Source organism: Ranitomeya variabilis, chromosome 2 (genome assembly GCF_051348905.1).
Source record: "Ranitomeya variabilis isolate aRanVar5 chromosome 2, aRanVar5.hap1, whole genome shotgun sequence".
Classification (NCBI taxonomy): domain Eukaryota; kingdom Metazoa; phylum Chordata; class Amphibia; order Anura; family Dendrobatidae; genus Ranitomeya; species Ranitomeya variabilis.
Genome location: NC_135233.1, coordinates 443781018 through 443800692, shown reverse-complemented (window position 1 = coordinate 443800692; position 19675 = coordinate 443781018). Strand labels below are relative to the sequence as shown.

At 44.9% G+C, this 19675-nt stretch overlaps 1 long non-coding RNA gene across 1 annotated transcript in view; it reads right to left on the bottom strand.

The window, feature by feature from the left end:
* The window catches only part of LOC143806532 (uncharacterized), a 36401-nt gene continuing 16726 nt past the window's right edge, over positions 1 to 19675 (bottom strand). Inside the window, exon 3 of the long non-coding RNA XR_013221495.1 lies at positions 1 to 3488. This is a non-coding gene — a long non-coding RNA (uncharacterized LOC143806532). The remainder of the gene's footprint in view (positions 3489 to 19675) is intronic.

The following is a 19675-nucleotide window of genomic DNA, read 5'->3' as shown; positions in this document are numbered from 1 at the left end:
TGAGACAGGCCGACCGCACTTCCATAAGCACAGAACGATCATTGATTTACTGTATGTGTGAACATTTTTTCTTAATTCTTCGCGGAAGCACGTCTTGGTTACACATCATGATGTGCTGCCGAGAATTATGATTTTTAAGTGAAGCATTCGATAAGTGATCTTGGTGTGTTTAGGCAAGCCAATAATGTAAGAGTTAGATCCCAATTATCGACTCGTGTATAAGGAGACTTAAAGAAGACCCTGAGCAAGTGACTGTACTCAGACCAACAATGTGCAAGGCGCTCTCTGAACTATAAAACCAGACATGTCCTGTACAATCAGTAGGAACACAAGGAAAAAGCCTGTATAGTTTAGCCACAGGACTGTGTTCCTGTCTTTCCTGGGGCCCCACAGTAGCCATGTGGACAGCAGGATTGTATTCCTGTCTTTCCTGGGGCCCTACAGCAGCCATGTGGACAGCAGGATTGTATTCCTGTCTTTCCTGTTGTCCCACAGCAGCCATGTGGACAGCAGGATTGTATTCCTGTCTTTCCTGTTGTCCCACAGCAGTCATGTGGACAGCTGGATTGTATTCCTGTCTTTCCTGTTGTCCCACAGCAGTCATGTGGACAGCTGGATTGTATTCCTGTCTTTCCTGTTGTCCCACAGCAGCCATGTGAACAGCAGGATAGTATTCCTGTCTTTCCTGTTGTCCCACAGCAGCCATGTGGATCGCAGGATTGTGGGATTGTATTCTTGTCTTTCCTGTTGTCCCACAGCAGTCATGTGGACAGCAGGATTGTGTTCCTGTCTTTCCTGTTGTCCCACAGCAGCCATGTGGACAGCAGGATTGTATTCCTGTCTTTCCTGTTGTCCCACAGCAGCCATGTGGACAGCAGGATTGTATTCCTGTCTTTCCTGTTGTCCCACAGCAGCCATGTGGACAGCAGGATTGTATTCCTGTTTTTCCTGTTGTCCCACAGCAGCCATGTGGATAGCAGGATTGTAGGATTGTATTCCTGTCTTTCCTGTTGTCCCACAGCAGCCATGTTAACAGCAGGATTGTATTCCTGTCTTTCCTGTTGTCCCACAGCAGCCATGTGAACAGCAGGATTGTATTCCTGTCTTTCCTGTTGTCCCACAGCAGCCATGTGGACCGCAGGATTGTATTCCTGTCTTTCCTGTTGTCCCACAGCAGCCATGTGGACCGCAGGATTGTAGGATTGTATTTTTGTCTTTCCTGGGGCCACACAACAGCCATGTGGACAGCAGGATTGTATTCCTGTCTTTCCTGTTGTCCCACAGCAGCCATGTGGACAGCAGGATTGTATTTTTGTCTTTCCTGGGGCCCCACAGCAGCCATGTGAACAGCAGGATTGTATTTCTGTCTTTCCTGTTGTCTCACAGCAGTCATGTAGACAGCAGGATTGTATTCCTGTCTTTCCTGTTGTCCCACAGCAGCCATGTGGACAGCAGGATTGTATTTTTGTCTTTCCTGGGGCCACACAACAGCCATGTAGACAGCAGGATTGTATTCCTGTCTTTCCTGGGGTCCCACAGCAGCCATGTGGACAGCAGGATTGTATTCCTGTCTTTCCTGGGGTCCCACAGCAGCCATGTGGACAGCAGGATTGTATTCCTGTCTTTCCTGGGGTCCCACAGCAGCCATGTGGACAGCAGGATTGTATTCCTGTCTTTCCTGGGGCCCCACACCATGTGGACAGCCTTATGGTACGTATGTCCTTACCTCCAGAATAGTCCTGAAAGTGTATTTTAATTCTGGTGTACAAATATTGCACCGTTTGCCGTCTGTTGCCCCTGTGTTGCATTTGTCTATTGCTGGCTGCAGAATGAGTTAACTGAGAATCCTTCAGTCAGCCCGCTATGATGATCTGTTGGGGAGTTTGTAACTCTTTCATCTGTCGCTTCCTGAGCTCCTCTCAGCTGATTTAAAAAGTTTTATGTGGAAGGACAGAAAAAAAAGGAAAAACCAAATGTTGCAAAAGTTTTAATGAAGCCCAAATGCAAAACTGATATTTAGCTGCAAATACATACTTTTAAGTAAAAATAAATTTTCCCCAGAAGTGAGCAAGCCATTCAATTCCATGATATATCTTTATAGGGTTTTTCTAGGACAGTTCAGGCTTCTGCAGTCACCACTAGGTGGTGCTGCTCACTACATACCGATTTATACAGCTGTCATTGAGTTAAATGAGAAAAGCTCCCCCTAGTGGTGGCTGGAAGCTGACTGAAATCTAACATTGCTTTCTATAGAGGATTTGGAACTTCAACTGCTATGAAGTTATACAAAGAAATTACTGAGCGGAAATGTTCAAGCTTACCTGCAATTTCTAGCATGCCTTATGAAGAAATAGAGGCACACATTTACATTACAATACATGTAATTGTTCTATAGTTTACCATAAGGAATAGCGGAAATCATATGAATTTGTCAGTCACCGTCTAGCTCTAAGTGATAAACTTTAGGAATATATCATATTTAATGTATCTGATCCCTGCCCCCCACCCCTCTGCCCCCAGTGACCGGGATGTTTTAGTACCTGTACACACACATGCATCAGACTTAGTAAGGACAGTGTATGATTGTACCGTCATCATCTCTAATAAGATGTGTTTGTAAATAGCGCAGCCCTTTTCCTGCCAGCGCAGCCGCCAAATACGATACCACTGGCAGGCAAGGGGTTATAATTTTTAACAAAAAAATAAAGATTTCAGATACAGTCTACAGCATAGCACGGGCATTTTTACCATTTTTATGAATGTGATAGATCTATCACCTCCGAGATGTTTCCACTGTCATTTTTATTGCTGTAAACAGATGTGGTTTTTGCATTAAATAAAGGCCGATTTCAGAATTCCCGTGTCCTTCGTGTTATATCGCGTATACAACATCTTCATTCAATTTTTTTCAAAAGCTGGAAGCATGTGCACCATCGCTCCTTGCATAGCTGATCACGGTACCCGGTGTCTCCGGCAGTCCTATAGGTAGTGTATGGAGCGGAGGTGCAGATGGGTGGCTCTTTAAGAAGCACACAATTGATTAAGTACAAAAGACGAAATGGCCGGGGAAGACTTTACTGAACACTTTGTATATCGCACATTGTCCCCCTTAGGCCTAACTCCCACATGGCATACAAGGTCAGTATTTTAGGCATAGGCTGGGGTCACTGATGGGCATGGCATAGTAAAAGGATGTGTCATAGTCTATAATCCCAGAAAGACTGAACGGATGCAGAAAAAAAAAGAAGTCTATAGTTTTCCATTATATTATTGATTTGGAATGGAGAATTTGGAAGTTTATATTTGCTCACAGCAAAAGGGAAAAAAAGAAATGTGAGAATCAGTGCACCTTCCATGTTGTTTGGAGTACCAGTGTTGTAAGACGTAACATTCCATAATCACCACTAGAGGGCAGGCTCTACTGCAGGATGAATGGTCCCGATTCGCCATGGATGGCGTTCTGCGCGTCAGTCTTCATGAAGAGTGCGCTGGAGAAAGATGCAATAAAATGTCTAAGAGGCGTGCAGGACTGCAGTACATTTCTATCAGAATTTACACCACTTACAGGTTGCATAAAAAAAACTGCAACATTTCAAGCATCTGTTGATGAATTAGTGGGGCCTACAGTGGGGAAAATAAGCATTTGATACACTGACGATTTTGCAAGTTTTCCCACGTACAAAGAATGGAGAGGTCTGTAATTTTTATCGTCGGTACTCTTCAACTGTGAGAGACAGAAACTAAAAAAAATCCAGAAAATCACATTGTATGATTTTTATATAATTAGTTAGCATTTTACTGCATGAAATAAGTATTTGATACAATAGAAAAACAGAACTTAATATTTGGCACAGAAACCTTTGTTTGCAATTAGGGATGATTGAATAGCTTCAGATATGTTCTTATCTGAGTAGCTGTAGCGCTTCCTGAATAGCTGCTTTGGGAACCTGGATACCTGGAGCGCTCCCGATAATCAGCTGTTCAGCGCCGCAGCTGCACGTGTCACTGCTGTGTAACATAGTAACATAGTTAGCAAGGCCGAAAAAAAAACATTTGTCCATCCAGATCAGCCTATATTCCATCAGAATAAATCCCCAGATCTACGTCCTTCTAAAAAACCTAATAACTTTAAGACACAATATTGTTCTGCTCCAGGAAGACATCCAGGCCTCTCCTCAACCCCTCGACTGAGTTCACCATCATCACCTCCTCAGGCAAGGAATTTCAGATTCTCACTGCCCTAACAGTAAAGAGTCCTCTTCTATGTTGGTGGAAAAACCTTCTCCCCTCCAGACGCAGAGAATGCCCCCTCGTGACCATCACCTTCCTTGGTATAAACAGTTCCTCGGGGAGATATTTGTATTGTCCCATTATATGCTTATACATGGTTATTGAATCGCCCCTCAGTCATCTTTTTTCTAGACTAAATAATCCTAATTTTGATAATCTTTCTGGGTATTGTAGTCCCCCCATCCCCTTTATTAATTTTGTTGCCCTCCTTTGTACTCGCTCTAGTTCCATTATATCCTTCCAGAGCACCGGTGCCCAAAACTGTACACAGTACTCCATGTCTAACCAGGGATTTGTACAGAGGCAGTATAATGGTCTCATCATGTGTATCCAGACCTCTTTTAATGCACCCCATGATCCTGTTAGCTTTGGCAGCCGCTGCCTAACACTGGCTGCTCCAGGTAAGTTTATCATTAACTAGGATCCCCAAGTCCTTCTCCATGTCAGATTACCCAGTGGCTTCCCATGAAGTGTGTAATGGTGATATTGATTCCTTCTTCCCATGTGTATAACCTTACATTTATCATTGTTAAACCGCATCTGCCACCTCTCGGCCCACGTTTCCAACTTATCCAGATCCATCTGTAGCAGAATACTATCTTCTCTTGTATTGACTGCATCACATAGTTTTGTATCATCTGCAAATATTGATATTTTACTGTGTAAACCTTCTACCAGACCGTTAATACATATGTTGAAGAGAAGAGGTCCCAACACCAACCCCTGCGGTCCCCACTGGTCACAGCGACCCAGTTAGAGAATAATTTATAACCTCCCTCTGCTTTCTATCACTAAGCCCGTGTGTGACAGTCACAACACATGCATGGAGACCCTGTTTTTAGGTTCAAGGCTTTCAAAGTCACCAAGAAGTTAAGAGTAAAATGTACATTTTTCAGATGTTTTTCGCAAGGAAGACGCTAAATATTTTACAATAGAAGTCAATGGGAAGGTTGCAAAGATGTCTGGAATAATAACGAGCATTTTTTGCTTTATTGTTTAATGGATTTAAAAAAGCGTTGGAGAAATGGCTGTAAAAAAACACCTAAAAAAACATCTAAAAAAAAAACATTTGGGAGAAAAAACGCTGGTGGAGAAAAGCATCAAAAAAATGTTCAGGACACATTCTAATAATGCCCCAAATAGTATAAGGTTTATAAAACTGCATAGAAAAGAAGAGATTCCTGTAGCGTCTTTTGCTTGAACACCGGAAAAAAAAACATCCTTTTTATACATTCATACATATAGATTGCAAATGGGTGAAAACCTGCAGTATAAATTGAACATCTTCAAAGAAAAAAAATCTGCAAATCTACAAAATGTGGATGAGATTAAGGCAAGCAGAAAAATAAGGTTCCCAAACAGTGCAAATATAACTATCACAGAGTGCGAATAATCAATCATGGCTGCAGTCTGCACTGAATGACAACCAGTAACCACAGGAAAGCCATGCTGAAGGAAGGAATCTAGACCTGTAGGTCATGACACTTCTGTGAGATTGACCTGTAAATGGTGGAGGGTTTCAAAGTTTTTGAAGATCTTTTCAATCTTTATCTTGACTTGTTAATTTATTTATTTATTTATTTATTTAAAATATATATTTATTTATATATTTTTTTCTGAATTGAGGAAAGTTGAACACTAGATGGACCCAGAACACTGAGCCAATTTTATGCTATGCTACATTTTCTTGCATCAGCCAATTCTTGTAATAACTGGAAGACACTTTTGTCTAAAATAATTTTTAATTTAAAGGGGATCTTTCATTTGTCATAGATATGTATTTTTTTAACCTGATATAAATACTGATGTTCTCCTGAATCCGTCGTTGTTTTTCTTTTGTTCCTGCTCCTCTCCGTTCCTGAGATATGGCCTCCTCTTCCCTGTATGTCTTGTTATCAGGGGTGTGTGGTCCTTAGCTCTTCTCTGTGTGTTCTTGATGACCACGCCCCCTTTCCTAAAGGCTAGGTTTACATAAAGTGAAGAGAAGGCCATATCTCAGGAAAGGAGAGGCGCATAAACAAAAGAAAAACAACGCCGGTCTCAGGAGAACAGCAGCATTTACACCTGGTAAGAAAAAAATGCATATTTATGGTAAGTGACAGGTCTCCTTTAAATTAATTAAAATGTCTCATAAATCCCCAGGGCCGTATTTAGAGTTTCTGCTGCCCTAGGCACTTTTAGTGCTGCCTCCCTCATTGGTGAGTATGACACTATCGTGTTATGACCCCAATGGCAGAGGGTCTCAGGAATAATGCTAAGTCAGTAAATACAGAAAACCAGCTCATAGGGCAGTGGTAACTGGGCTGACCATATAACTAATCCTAGCACCACAAATACCAGCAGCCGGGGAACGTTCCTACGTTGATCCTAGACGTCTCGCGCCAGCCGGAGAGCTAACTACCCCTAGAAGGGAAAAGAAAGACCTTTCTTGCCTCCAGAGGAAATACCCCAAAAAGTTGGATAGAAGCCCCCCACAAATAATAACGGTGAGGTAAGAGGAAAAGACAAACATAAGAATGAGCTAGGAATTTAGCAAAGAGAGGCCCACTAGCTAATAGCAGAATATAGAAAGATAACTTATATGGTCAGCAAAAAATCCTATCAAAAATATCCACACTGGAAATTCAAGAACCCCCGAACCGTCTAACGGCCCGGGGGAAGAACACCAGCCCCCTAGAGCTTCCAGCAAGGTCAGGAATCACATTTAGTACAAGCTGGACAAAAATGATAGCAAACAAATAACCCAAAAAACAAAGAAGCAAGACTTAGCTTAATTTAGCACGAACCAGGACCAGCAAACAGGAGCAAACAGAATGTGTCTGATAACACCGATGCCAGGCACTGGACTAAGGTTCCAGGAGGTTTATATAGCAACACCCCTGAAGTAACGACCCAGCTGGGTGCAAACAGAGGGAAGGAAATCCCAGAGTCATATCACTAGTAACCACTAGAGGGAGCCAAAAAAGTCTAATTCACAACAGTACCACCCCCTTAAGGAGGGGTCACCGAACCCTCACCAAGACCACCAGGGCGATCAGGATGAGCAGCGTGAAAGGCACGAACTAAATCGGCCGCATGCACATCAGAGGCAACCACCCAGGAATTATCCTCCTGACCATAACCCTTCCACTTGACCAAATACTGAAGCCTCCACCTGGAGAGACGAGAATCCAAGATCTTCTCCACCACGTACTCCAACTCGCCCTCAACCAACACCGGAGCAGGAGGCTCAGCAGAAGGAACCACAGGCACAACGTAGCGTCGTAACAAAGACCTATGGAACACGTTGTGAATGGCAAACGAAACCGGAAGATCCAAGCGAAAGGACACAGGATTAAGGATTTCCAATATCTTGTAAGGACCGATGAAGCGAGGCTTAAATTTAGGAGAGGAGACCTTCATAGGAACAAATCGAGAAGACAGCCACACCAAATCCCCAACACGAAGTCGGGGACCCACACCGCGGCGGCGGTTGGCAAAACGCTGAGCCTTCTCCTGTGACAACTTCAAGTTGTCCACCACATAATTCCAGATCTGCTGCAACCTATCCACCACAGAATCTACTCCAGGACAGTCAGAAGGCTCCACATGTCCCGAGGAAAAACGAGGATGGAAACCAGAGTTGCAGAAAAATGGCGAAACCAAAGTAGCGGAACTAGCCCGATTATTTAGGGCAAACTCAGCCAACGGCAAGAAGGTCACCCAATCATCCTGATCTGCCGAAACAAAACACCTCAAGTAAGCTTCCAGAGTCTGATTAGTTCGCTCAGTTTGTCCATTAGTCTGAGGATGAAAGGCAGACGAGAACGATAAATCAATGCCCATCCTAGCACAAAAGGATCGCCAGAACCTGGAAACAAACTGGGATCCTCTGTCAGACACAATATTCTCAGGAATGCCGTGTAAACAAACCACATTCTGAAGGAACACAGGAACCAGATCGGAAGAGGAAGGCAGCTTAGGCAAAGGCACCAAATGGACCATTTTTGAAAAGCGATCACATACCACCCAGATGACAGACATACCCCGAGACACCGGGAGATCAGAAATGAAATCCATGGAAATATGTGTCCAAGGCCTCTTCGGGACAGGCAAGGGCAAGAGCAACCCGCTGGCACGGGAACAGCAAGGCTTAGCTCGAGCACAAGTCCCACAGGACTGCACAAATGACCATACATCCCGTGACAAGGAAGGCCACCAAAATGACCTAGCCACCAGATCTCTGGTGCCAAAAATTCCCGGATGACCTGCCAACACCGAGGAATGAACCTCGGAAATGACTCTGCTGGTCCATTTATCAGGAACAAAAAGTCTGTCAGGTGGACAAGAGTCAGGTCTACCAGCTTGAAATCTCTGCAACACACGTCGCAAATCAGGAGAAATGGCTGACAAAATAACTCCTTCTTTAAGAATACCAACAGGTTCTGTGACTCCAGGAGAGTCAGGCACAAAGCTCCTTGAAAGAGCATCAGCTTTCACATTCTTTGAACCTGGTAAATATGAGACCACAAAGTCAAAACGGGAGAAAAACAATGACCAGCGGGCCTGTCTAGGATTCAAGCGTTTAGCAGACTCGAGATACATCAAATTTTTGTGATCAGTCAAGACCACCACACGATGCTTAGCACCCTCGAGCCAATGACGCCACTCCTCAAATGCCCACTTCATGGCCAGTAATTCCCGATTGCCCACATCATAATTCCGCTCAGCAGGCGAAAACTTCCTAGAGAAGAAAGCACATGGTCTCATTACCGAGCAACCAGGGCCTCTCTGTGACAAAACGGCCCCTGCCCCAATCTCAGAAGCATCCACCTCGACCTGAAAGGGAAGTGAGACATCAGGCTGGCACAAAACAGGCGCCGAAGTAAACCGGCGCTTCAACTCCTGGAACGCCTCCACGGCTGCAGGAGCCCAGTTAGCAACATCAGAACCTTTCTTGGTCATATCCGTCAAAGGTTTAACAACGCTAGAAAAATTAGCGATAAAACGACGGTAGAAGTTAGCAAAACCCAAGAACTTCTGAAGACTCTTAACTGACGTGGGTTGAGTCCACTCATGAATAGCTCGGACCTTGACTGGGTCCATCTCCACGGCAGAAGGGGAAAAAATAAACCCCAAAAAGGGAACTTTCTGTACTCCAAAGAGACACTTTGAGCCTTTAACAAACAAGGCATTCTCACGCAAAACCTGAAACACCATCCTGACCTGCTCCACATGTGAGTCCCAATCTTCAGAGAAAACCAGAATATCGTCCAGATAAACAATCATAAATTTATCCAGATACTTCCGGAAAATATCATGCATAAAGGACTGAAATACTGAGGGAGCATTAGAAAGCCCAAAAGGCATCACCAAGTACTCAAAATGACCTTCGGGCGTATTAAATGCAGTCTTCCATTCATCACCTTGCTTAATGCGCACAAGGTTGTATGCACCACGAAGATCTATCTTGGTGAACCACTTGGCACCCTTAATCCGGGCAAACAAGTCCGACAAGAGAGGCAAAGGATACTGAAATTTTACAGTGATTTTATTCAGTAGCCGATAGTCAATACAAGGTCTCAAAGATCCGTCCTTCTTAGCCACAAAAAAGAATCCCGCACCAAGAGGGGAAGAGGATGGACGGATATGCCCCTTCTCCAGAGACTCCTTGATATATGAACGCATTGCGGCATGCTCAGGTACTGACAGATTAAATAATCTTCCCTTAGGAAATTTACTACCTGGAATCAAATCTATGGCGCAGTCACAGTCCCTATGAGGAGGCAGAGCACTGGATCTGGACTCACTGAATACATCCTGATAATCAGACAAATACTCAGGAACTTCCGAAGGAGTAGAGGAAGCAATAGACACCGGCGGAGAATCACCATGAATTCCCTGACAGCCCCAACTTGACACAGACATTGCCTTCCAATCCAGGACTGGATTGTGGGTCTGTAACCATGGCAGACCCAAAACGACCAAATCATGCATTTTATGCAGAACAAGAAAACGAATCACCTCCCGATGTTCAGGAGTCATGCACATGGTCACCTGCGTCCAAAACTGCGGTTTATTTTCCGCCAATGGCGTAGCATCAATACCTCTAAGAGGAATAGGATTTACTAACGGTTCAAGAACAAAACCACAGCGCTTGGCAAATGACAGATCCATAAGACTCAGGGCGGCACCTGAATCCACAAACGCCATAACAGGGTAAGAAGACAAAGAGCAAATTAAAGTCACAGACAAAATAAATTTAGGTTGCAAATTACCAATGGCGACAGGACTAACAACCCTTGTTAGGCGTTTAGAGCATGCTGATATAACATGTGTAGAATCACCACAGTAAAAACACAACCCATTCTGACGTCTATGATTTTTCCGTTCATTTCTAGTCTGAATTCTATCACATTGCATTAAATCAGGTGTTTGTTCAGACAACACCACCAGAGGATTAGCGGTTTTGCGCTCCCGCAAACGCCGGTCAATTTGAATAGCAAGCGCCATAGAATCATTCAGACTTGTAGGAATGGGGAAACCCACCATCACATTCTTAATGGCTTCAGAAAGGCCATTTCTGAAATTTGCGACCAGAGCACACTCATTCCACTAAGTAAGCACGGACCATTTCCGAAATTTTTGGCAATACACTTCAGCTTCATCCTGACCCTGAGAAATAGCCAGCAAGGCTTTTTCTGCCTGAATTTCAAGATTGGGTTCCTCGTAAAGCAATCCGAGCGCCAGAAAAAACGCATCAATATTCGCCAATGCCGGATCTCCTGGCGCTAGCGAGAAAGCCCAATCCTGAGGGTCGCCCCGCAAAAAAGAAATAACAATTTTAACTTGCTGAGCTGAATCTCCAGATGAACGGGGTCTCAGAGAAAGAAACAATTTACAATTATTCTTGAAATTCCTAAACCTAAATCGGTCTCCAGCAAACAATTCCGGAATAGGTATTTTAGGTTCAGACATAGGACTACTGGTAACAAAATCTTGTATACCCTGCACACGAGCTGCCAGCTGGTCAACACTTGTAATCAAGGTCTGCACATTCATGTCTGCAGCAAGCACACGCCACTCAAAGGTAAAGGGGAGGAAGAGAAGGAAGGAAAAAAAAAAACAAACTCAGAATTTCCTTTCTTATTATCCCACTTCTGCAATGCTTTATACATTCAATATGGGCCTGGCATACTGTTATGACCCCAATGGCAGAGGGTCTCAGGAATAATGCTAAGTCAGTAAATACAGAAAACCAGCTCATAGGGCAGTGGTAACTGGGCTGACCATATAACTAATCCTAGCACCACAAATACCAGCAGCCAGGGAACGTTCCTACGTTGATCCTAGACGTCTCGCGCCAGCCGGAGAGCTAACTACCCCTAGAAGGGAAAAGAAAGACCTTTCTTGCCTCCAGAGGAAATACCCCAAAAAGTTGGATAGAAGCCCCCCACAAATAATAACGGTGAGGTAAGAGGAAAAGACAAACATAAGAATGAGCTAGGAATTTAGCAAAGAGAGGCCCACTAGCTAATAGCAGAATATAGAAAGATAACTTATATGGTCAGCAAAAAATCCTATCAAAAATATCCACACTGGAAATTCAAGAACCCCCGAACCGTCTAACGGCCCGGGGGAAGAACACCAGCCCCCTAGAGCTTCCAGCAAGGTCAGGAATCACATTTAGTACAAGCTGGACAAAAATGATAGCAAACAAATAACCCAAAAAACAAAGAAGCAAGACTTAGCTTAATTTAGCACGAACCAGGACCAGCAAACAGGAGCAAACAGAATGTGTCTGATAACACCGATGCCAGGCACTGGACTAAGGTTCCAGGAGGTTTATATAGCAACACCCCTGAAGTAACGACCCAGCTGGGTGCAAACAGAGGGAAGGAAATCCCAGAGTCATATCACTAGTAACCACTAGAGGGAGCCAAAAAAGTCTAATTCACAACACTATCGGCAGTGACTTTGGCAAAAATCGCTGATGTGAAAGTAGCCTTTTGCAGCAGATCCGTCAGTTTTTCCGCATCTGCCGCGTAACGGATCACTTACGGCAACACTGCGTTCAGCCTCATTCATTCCCTATGGGACTTGCGGACATGTGCAGCACTTGCGGTTTTGCCGCGATCCGGCAAATACAGTATTTGCAGCAATGGAAAAATAACCTGCTAGCAGTGTTTTTTTTGTCTCACGGCAAGTGCAAAACCGCAAGTGACACACATGTCCACAAGTAGCCATCACCACCTGTCCCTGCACCTTGCTAGCTCATCCCTAACCATCCCTCTGACCTAAAACTGCACTATAAAGCTTTAGAAAAACTATTTATTCCTACGATAATGAGGGCCCAAGGCTACGGGGTAGACTGGGACGGGTGTTGTGAATTCTGCTCTTGGGCTCCCTCCGGTGGTTATAAGCGGTAGCGCTGCTGTTTTTGGATCGCAGCATTCATCAGGTGTGTCCATTTATTGCAATTCTGACTGGGCTATTTAGTCTTGCTTGACCCTTTAGTTAGTGCCAGTTGTCCATTGTTTCCTGGAGGATTCACTTCCCTGCCTGGTCTCTCTTGCTTGCTGTTCATTTAAACAAAGATAAGTTCTGGCTTTGTTTTTTGCAGTCCACATGCTGTGGGCCTGATCGTTCAAGTTATTTTCCATGTTTTGTTTGGTCCAGCTTGGTCTGTATAAGGATTTGTTCAGCCAAGCTGGTATCTCTGGAGATACAGATATACCCTCCATGTCTTTAGTTAGATGTGGAGATTTTGTATTTTCTGTGGTGGATATTTTCTAGTGTTTTAATACTGACCGCATAGTACTCTGTCCTATCCTTTCTATTTAGCTAGAAGTGGCCTCCTTTGCTAAATTCTGATTTCAGTCTGCGTATGTTATTTCCCTCTCCTCTCACAGTCAATATTTGTGGGGGGCTGTCTATCCTTTGGGGATTTTCTCTGAGGCAAGATAGTTTTCCCTTTTCTATCTCTAGGGGTAATTAGTCCTCCGGCTGTGTCGAGATGTCCAGGGAGTGTTAGGTACATTCCACGGCTACTTCTAGTTGCAGTGTTAAGTTCAGGGTCTGCGGTCAGTACAGGTACCACCTTCTCCAGAGTACGTCTCATGCTGCTCCTAGGCCACCAGATCATAACAGTACAACTGGCCAACAATGAGTTAATTGCATCTCAGAAGAAGGAAAGGAAAGTGCTGAGCCATTTTTTTTTCTGTAGTCTGTTGTGCCTTTTCTTTCCTCTTTACCTCTGGGTGGTTCAGGAGTTTGGTGCTGGTATGGATGTTCAGGGATTGGCTTCTCGTGTGGACCAGCTTGCTGCTAGAGTACAGGGTATTTCCGATTATATCGTTCAGACTCCGGTTTTAGAGCCTAGAATTCCAACTCCTGATTTGTTTTTTGGGGACAGGTCCAAATTTTTGAGCTTTAAAAATAACTGTAAACTGTTTTTAGCTCTGAAACCCCGTACCTCTGGTGATCCCATCCAGCAGGTTAAAATAGTCATCTCTCTGCTGCGCGGTGACCCTCAGGATTGGGCGTTCTCCCTGGAAGCTGGAAATCCTGCTTTGCTTAATGTAGACACCTTTTTTCAAGCACTAGGGTTATTGTATGATGAACCTAATTCAGTGGATCATGCTGAGAAGACCTTGTTGGCCCTGTCTCAGGGTCAAGAAGCGGCAGAATTATATTGCCAGAAATTTAGAAAATGGTCTGTGCTGACTAGATGGAATGAGGATGCCTTGGCTGCAATTTTCAGAAAGGGTCTTTCGGAATCTGTTAAAGATGTTATGGTGGGGTTTCCCACGCCTGCTGGTCTGAGTGATTCTATGTCTCTGGCCATTCAGATTGATCGGCGCTTGCGCGAGCGCAGAGTTGTGCGCGCTGTGGCGTCGTCTTCCAAGCGGAGTCCTGAGCCTATGCAGTGTGATAGGATTGTGTCTAGAGCTGAACGACAAGGATTCAGACGTCAGAATAGGTTGTGTTTTTACTGCGGCGATTCTGCTCATGTTATTTCTGATTGCCCTAAGCGTACTAAGAGAATCGCTAGTTCTGTTACCATCAGTACTGTACAACCTAATTTCTGTTATCTGTGACCCTGATCTGCTCATTATTGTCATTTTCCGTCATGGCATTTGTGGATTCAGGCACTGCTTTAAACTTAATGGACTTAGAATTTGCCAGACGTTGTGGGTTCCCTTTGCAGCCTTTGCAGAGTCCTATTCCTTTGAGGGGCATTGATGCTACACCGCTGGCTAAAAATAAACCTCAGTTTTGGACGCAGCTGACCATGTGTATGGCGCTAGCTCATCAGGAAGATTGTCGTTTTCTGGTGTTGCATAATTTGCATGATGCTATTGTGCTGGGTTTCCCATGGTTACAGGTGCATAATCCGGTATTAGATTGGAAATCTATGTCTGTGACTAGTTGGGGTTGTCAGGGGGTTCATGGTGACGTTCCTTTGATGTCAATTACCTCCTCCCCCTCTTCTGAAATTCCTGAGTTTTTGTCAGATTTCCAGGATGTATTTGATGAGTCCCTTCCACCGCATAGGGACTGTGATTGTGCTATCGACTTGATTCCAGGTTGTAAGTTCCCTAAGGGCCGACTTTTTAACCTGTCTGTGCCAGAACATGCCGCCATGCGGAGTTATGTTAAGGAATCTTTGGAGAAGGGGCATATTCGGCCATCTTCTTCACCATTGGGAGCAGGTTTTTTTTTGTTGCCAAGAAGGATGGCTCCTTGAGACCCTGTATTGATTATCGCCTCTTGAATAAGATCACGGTCATATTCCAATACCCTTTGCCTTTGCTTTCTGATTTGTTTGCTAGGATTAAGGGGGCTAGTTGGTTTACTAAGATTGACCTTCGAGGGGCATATAATCTTGTTCGTATTAAGCAGGGTGACGAATGGAAAACTGCGTTTAATACGCCCGAAGGCCATTTTGAATACCTTGTGATGCAATTCGGGCTCTCTAATGCCCCATCTGTGTTTCAGTCCTTCATGCATGATATATTTCGGAATTATCTTGATAAATTCATGATTGTATATTTGGATGATATTTTGATTTTTTCAGATGATTGGGAGTCTCATGTGAAACAAGGCAGGATGGTATTTCAGATCCTCCGTGATAATGCTTTGTTCCTGAAGGGGTCTAAGTGCCTCTTTGGAGTACAGAAGGTTTCTTTTTTGGGCTTCATTTTTTCTCCCTCATCTATAGAAATGGATCCGGTTAAGGTTCAGGCCATTCATGATTGGATCCAGCCCACTTCTGTGAAGAGCCTTCAGAAATTTTTGGGCTTTGCTAATTTTTATCGCCGTTTCATTGCCAACTTCTCCAGTGTGGTTAAACCCCTGACCGATTTGACGAAGAAGGGCGCTGATGTGGCGAATTGGTCCTCTGCGGCTGTTTCTGCCTTTCAGGAGCTTAAACGCCGATTTACGTCTGACCCTGTGTTGCGTCAGCCATATGTCTCCCTTCCATTTCAGGTTGAGGTTGACGCTTCTGAGATTGGGGCAGGGGCCGTTTTGTCTCAGAGGAATTCTGATGGTTCCTTGTTGAAACCGTGTGCCTTCTTTTCTCAAAAGTTTTCGCCTGCGGAACGCAATTATGATGACGGCAATCGTGAGTTGTTGGCTATGAAGTGGGCATTTGAGGAGTGGCGTCATTGGCTTGAGGGGGCCAAGCACCGTATTGTGGTCTAGACTGATCATAAGAATCTGATTTACCTCGAGTCTGCCAAACGGCTGAATCCTAGACAGGCCCGATGGTCCCTGTTTTTCTCCCGTTTTGATTTTGTGGTCTCGTACCTTCCGGGTTCTAAGAATGTTAAGGCGGATGCCCTCTCTAGGAGCTTTTTGCCTGATTCTCCTGGGGTCCTTGAGCCGGGCGGCATTCTGAAAGAAGGGGTGATTCTTTTTGCCATCTCCCCTGATTTACGACGGGCTCTTCAGGAATTTCAGGCTGATAAACCTGATCGCTGTCCAGTGGGGAAACTGTTTGTTCCTGACAGATGGACTAGTAAAGTGATTTCTGAGGTTCATTGTTCTGTGTTGGCTGGCCATCCTGGGATTTTTGGTACCAGAGATTTGGTTGGTAGGTCCTTTTGGTGGCCTTCTTTGTCATGGGATGTGCGTTCTTTTGTGCAGTCCTGTGGGACTTGTGCGTGGGCCAAGCCTTGCTGTTCCCGCGCTAGTGGGTTGCTTTTGCCTTTGCCGGTCCCTGAGAGGCCTTGGACGCATATTTCTATGGATTTTATTTCGGATCTTCCGGTTTCCCAGAGGATGTCGGTTATCTGGGTGGTTTGTGACCGGTTTTCTAAGATGGTACATTTGGTACCTTTGCCTAAATTGCCTTCCTCTTCTGATTTGGTTCCGTTGTTTTTTCAGCATGTGGTTCGTTTGCATGGCATTCCGGAGAATATTGTGTCCAACAGAGGTTCTCAGTTTGTTTCTAGGTTTTGGCGAGCCTTTTGTGCTAGGCTGGGCATTGATTTGTCTTTTTCTTCCGCATTTCATCCTCAGACAAATGGCCAAACCGAGCGAACTAATCAGACTTTGGAAACTTATTTGAGAAGCTTTGTGTCTGCTGATCAGGACGATTGGGTGGCTTTCTTGCCATTGGCCGAGTTTGCCCTTAATAATCGGGCTATTTCTGCTACCTTGGTTTCACCCTTCTTTTGTAATTCTGGTTTTCATCCTCGTTTTTCTTCAGGGCAGGTTGGGCCTTCTGATTGTCCTGGGGTGGACTCTGTGGTTGACAGGTTGCAGCAGATTTCGGCTCATGTTGTGGACAATTTGGTGTTGTCTCAGGAGGAGGCTCAGCGTTTTGCTAACCGTCGTCGGTGTGTTGGTTCCCTGCTTCGGGTTGGGGATTTGATCTGGTTGTCTTCCCGTCATGTTCCTATGAAAGGTTTCTTCCCCTAAGTTCAAGCCTCGGTTTATTGGTCCTTATAGGATTTCTGAGATTGTCAATCCGGTGTCTTTTCGTTTGGCCCTTCCGGCCTCTTTTTCCATCCATAATGTTTTTCATAGATCTTTGTTGCGGAAATATGTGGTGCCTGTTGTTCCCTCTGTTGATCCTCCTGCCCCGGTGTTGGTTGATGGGGAGTTGGAGTATGTGGTTGAGAAGATTTTGGATTCTCGTTTTTCGAGGCGGAGGCTTCAGTATCTTGTCAAATGGAAGGGTTATGGCCAGGAGGATAATTCTTGGGTTGTTGCGTCCGATGTTCATGCTGACGATTTGGTTTGTGCCTTTCATTTGGCTCGTCCTGATTGGCCTGGGGGCTCTGGTGAGGGTTCGGTGACCCCTCCTCAAGGGGGGGGTACTGTTGTGAATTCTGCTTTTGGGCTCCCTCCGGTGGTTATAAGTGGTAGCGCTGCTGTCTTTGGATCGCAGCATTCATCAGGTGTGTCCACTTATTGCAATTCTGACTGGGCTATTTAGTCTTGCTTGACCCTTTAGTTAGTGCCAGCCATCGCAGGCTTCTGAATTCTCACAACTAATGCACTGCACACTTTTAGGATTCTCCCTTGCCGGTGGAAGGTCATGTCAGCACAAGCATGTGATTTGTATACCTCTGACCACATTCCGACTACACGTGCCCGGCCTCGCTCAGTTCATTTTCATTGAGTGAGGCCACACATGTCTAGTCAGCACTAGTGTTGAGCGATGCCTTCAGATATCGGAAAGTATCGGTATCGGAAAGTATCGGCCGATACCGGCAAAATATCGGATCTCGCCGATACCGATACCAATGCAAGTCAATGTGACCAAAATATCGGAATTAAAATAAACCCTTTCTTTCCTTGTAGGTTCATTCTACATGAAGGAAAACAACTAAGAATAATGTAGAATGTATTGGGGGAGGTGGCGGAGACATTAAAGGCATAGAGGTTTAGCCCAATCAAATAGAATAGCAGGAATTTAATTTTTTTTTTAAGACGTTCGGAGTTACAAAGATATTGACTATGTTAAGATTTTTTTAATTTTGTCAGATATTGATGTTTCGCTACTTCCACGCCCTTCACCCTCTTTTTTACTTCTCCCACACTTTCTTCTTCATCATCATCAGCATCTTTGACATCAACTTCTTCTTCACCTTATTCATCTTCTTCTTCATCTTCTATTTTTTTTTTTTGTTACATTGTTCATATTCTTTTTATTTAACTATTATTCTTCTTCATATTCAACTTCTTTATCAGATTCTTATTTGTGACAGGCATTCCCGTAGTTGTTATCTATAAAAGTTAGAAGATTACACCTTCCGTTCTGCCTGTCACAAAAGAGTTACATTTGTCCACGTTCAGTTTGGCCTGCAGCATCAGGCTTTATCCAGGGGCACCACGAGGAGGAACGGACTCACCCCCATACACTGCTTAGTCTTCTTCTGCTTATAATTTAGATAATATCTTTTGCTCTGATATTTAGTGTTATGCTTAATGTTCTTCTGCTCTTTGTTCTGCAGCCTCTTGTTCTTCTGCTTCTCGGTCTCCCATGTCGTCGTCGTCTCCAGGGTCGTCGTCTCCAGGGTCGTCGTCATCGGGGTGGTCTTCAGGGTCATCGTCTCCAGGGTCGTCGTCATCTCAGTGGTTGTCGTCTCTGGTGTCGTCGTCATCTTAGGGGTGGTCTTCCGGGTCATCGTTTTTAGGGTCTTGAACTTGGAAATGTAGCAGAAGGTACAAGAAGGCTGAGAAAATGCCGAGAAACAGCTGATGGAACTGGAACTCGGATGGCTACCCGAAGGTCCAAGAGCCAATGGAACTACCGAGGACCAGCTGACGTTACTGGAACCTGGTTACTAAGCAGGAGGTACCCGTGCCTGAAAGCACTACCAAGGACCACCTGACGTTGGTGGAACTCGGATACCCAGAAGGAGGCACCTAAGCCAAAGGCTCTGCCCGGAACCAGCTGACGGTACTGGAACCAGGATGGGGAGCAGAAGGTACAAGAGCAAAAGACACTGCCGAGAACCAGCTGACGGTACTGGAACCCGGATGGGTAGCCGAAGGTCCAAGAGCCAATGGAACTACCGAGGACCAGCTGACGTTACTGGAACCCGGTTACTAAGCAGGAGGTACTCGTGCCTGAAAGCACTACCAAGGTGGAACGCGGATACCCAGAAGGAGGCACCTAAGCCAAAAGCTCTACCCGGAACCAGCTGACGGTACTGGAACCAGGATGGGGACCTATTCAAGCTTGTCTTCCTAGAGCCCCAACTAGTGGTGTTGGAGCAAAGGGTCAGCAGGGGGAGCAGAGTGTAGGCCGAAGCCTGCACTGGAGGCATTTGGAGGTCTGTTGTGTCTGCGTGGCGTTTGCAGGACACGATGCCGGCTACACAGCAGGGAAAGAGCTGGCGTTGCTGAACCCCACTGACACAATGGCGGGTGTTTTTCTCTGTGC